The 2,933-nt window shown below is 36.9% G+C and overlaps 1 pseudogene; it reads right to left on the minus strand.

Annotated features, from left to right (window-relative positions):
* The window catches only part of LOC102821601, a 52,709-nt pseudogene that overhangs the window by 48,726 nt on the left and 1,050 nt on the right, over positions 1-2,933 (minus strand).

A 2,933-nucleotide genomic window follows, 5' to 3' on the forward strand; every position in this document is an offset into this window, starting at 1 on the left:
GCTGTACTTGTTCCAAAGCAGATTTGTTTGTTCTTCTGTCAGTGCATGGTACTTTTATAGTTTTCTCCAACACCAATTCATATGCATCAATTATTCTACAGTCTTCTTTATTTGTTGACCATATTGAGAATACCATGGCTTTGGTCGGGTGCATCAGTTGTCTTTTTAAAGTCCTTAACACTTTAATGAATTTTTCAGTATTGCAACCTACTAGAGTTGTTGTTGTTGTTGCTGTTTTTCCCACTTCTTTCAGCTTCGGAAATGCTGAGCAGGTTTTTCTCCTTTGGTTTAATAGCTCCAGGACTTAACACCTTTTATTATAATACTTTACCTTCTTGAGTTGCCCTTTGAAATTTTCTGTCCAGCTCTTTTACTTCATCATTCCTTCCATTTGTTTTATCATCTTTACACTGGTGAGCAAGTTTAAGAGTCTCTTCTGACATCCATTTTGGTGTTTTCTTTCTATCCTGTCTTTTTAGTGACCTTTTGCTTTCTTCCGGTATGATGTTCTTGATGTCATCCCACAGCTCTTCTGGTCTTTGGTCATTAGTGTCTAGTACATCAAACCTGCTTTTGAGATGGTCTCTAAATTCAGGTGGGATAAGTTCATGGTCATATTTTGGCTCTTGTGGACTTGTTTTAAATTTGTTCAGCTTCAAACTAAAACTTGCATATGAGCAATTGATTTTCTGTTACACAGTCAGCCCCTGACCTTGTTTTGACTAATGAAAATGAGATGTTCCACTGTCTCTTCCCACAGATGTAGTCAATTTCATTCCTGTGTATTCCATCTGGCAAGGAATATATGTATAGTCACCATTTAAGTTGTTGAAAAGGGTATTTGCAAAGAATAAGTCATATGGTCTTGCAAAATTCAATCATGTGATCGTGCAAAATTCTATCATGTGATCACCAGCATAGTTTCTATTACCAATGTCATATTTTCCACCTACTGATCCCTCCCTTTGTTTCCAGATTTTGCATTCCAATCACCAGTAATTATCAACACATCTGATCACATTTTTGGTCAATTTCAGATGAAAGAAGTTGATAGAATTCTTCAATTGTTGCATCATTGTCTTTAGTGGTTAGTGTGTAAATTTAAATAATAATAGTATTAACTCATCTTCCTTGTAGGTGTACAAATATTATCCTATTATAGACAGCTTTGAACTTCAATATAGATCTTGAAATGGTCTTTTTATCAATGAATGTGATGCTATTCCTTTTCAAATTGTTGTTCTCGACATAGTCAACCAGTCTATTTCCCATCACTAATACCTAGGATATCAATCTTTATGTGTCCCATTTCAATTTTGATAACTTTGAATTCTTAGAGTCATAGTTTGTATGCTCCACATATTGATTATTAATGGATATTTGCAGCTGTTTCTTGTCATTTTGAGTTGTGCTTCATCAGCAACTAAAGGCCTGAAAGTTTTATTCCATCCAAGTCATTAAGGTGCACTCTGCTTTGAGGAGGCAGCTTTTCCTCAGTCGTATTTTGAATGTCTTCCACCCTAAGGGGCTCATCATCCTGCACTGTATCAGCCAATGTTTCACTACTATTCATAAACTTTTCCGTGATTAATCCCTCAGAAGTGGACCACCTAGTCATTCTTAATGTGTTTTTTAGTCTGGACACTGTTGAAACCTTTACACCATGGGTAACTCTACTGGTTTTTGAAATACTGGTGCTATAGTTTCCCAAATCACAAAATACACATGCCACCACATTATGACAGACAAGTGGGCATGTGGACAGAATGGAAACATCCGTTTTGTTGTGCTATGAGCCTATGATGCCTTCTTCAGTTCTCCCCTCAAATCTTGAATCTTCTTTAAACCACTAACTTTGTGCAAAGCAAAGAGAAGGTGCCCTATAATACCTGCAAAATATCCTTGCTGTTTTTCATGCTGACAGCTTTCCTAAATGACTAGTGACTCATCATTTTTATTTTTTTTTTATCACCTGGGCATGGCCTAATGACTATGAGGAAATGGTTATAGATCCACAATTCATGGTTGAACTTGTAATTTATTTTTCATCCTTCAACCTAAAAATTAAACAATGGTTTAGAAAAATATTAAGGAATAGCTGTTACATGGTACTATTGTTTATGATGTTTTTCTCCATACAGAAATAAAATCTGGTATTGATATTCATCTGCATGCTGAGACTTCCACAGGACTGAAGTAATTATACACACTCGTGTATTAGCGACTTTCACAAGCAAAGGACCTTAATTGCTCAGTTGGCATGCCTCATACTTTCTGAGCTATAATACATAACCAGTGGATGTTTTAATTTTCTGAAATCTGGCATCTTATTCAGAATTCATAACCTTGTTCAGGAGTGGAATTCTACCTAAAGCATTTATGGAGATTTCATACAAATTCCACTGAAGTCCATGACTTTAAAGATTCACATTCAAAAAGGAGAAAAAATATATTGGATAATTTAATGTTACTTAAAATTACTGGCACTTCCAACTCAATTCTGTAGAACTTCACCCTGCACTCTTTTACCAATGACAGTGGAGGTATGCTATGAAGTCAGTTCTGACTCATAGCGACCCTGCATAGGGTTTCTGAGGCTGTAAATCTTTAGAGGAGCAGAAAGCCTCATCTTTCTCCCCCCAATGATTTAAATTGACCCCATTATTATAAACTAAATTCCCCTTTGGATTTATTTCTGGATTCTTCTGTTCTATTTCTGTCCATTTCATGTGTTACTACCAAAATATTTTCATTTCAGCTGTCTTCGGGCTGGGTTGTGGGGGTGTGGGGTGGTGGAGGCTTGAGCATCTGCTGAAATGGACTGCTCCCTTGTCATGGAGTCCTGGTGTGGCACTGTGGGTTAATGCGCCAGACTGCAAAGCCATTTGAACTGCAAGGTTGGTGGTTCAAGCTCACTAGCTGCTCCTCGGAAA

The sequence above is a fragment of the Chrysochloris asiatica genome, unplaced genomic scaffold (assembly GCF_000296735.1).
Source record: "Chrysochloris asiatica unplaced genomic scaffold, ChrAsi1.0 scaffold00141, whole genome shotgun sequence".
NCBI lineage: Eukaryota > Metazoa > Chordata > Mammalia > Afrosoricida > Chrysochloridae > Chrysochloris > Chrysochloris asiatica.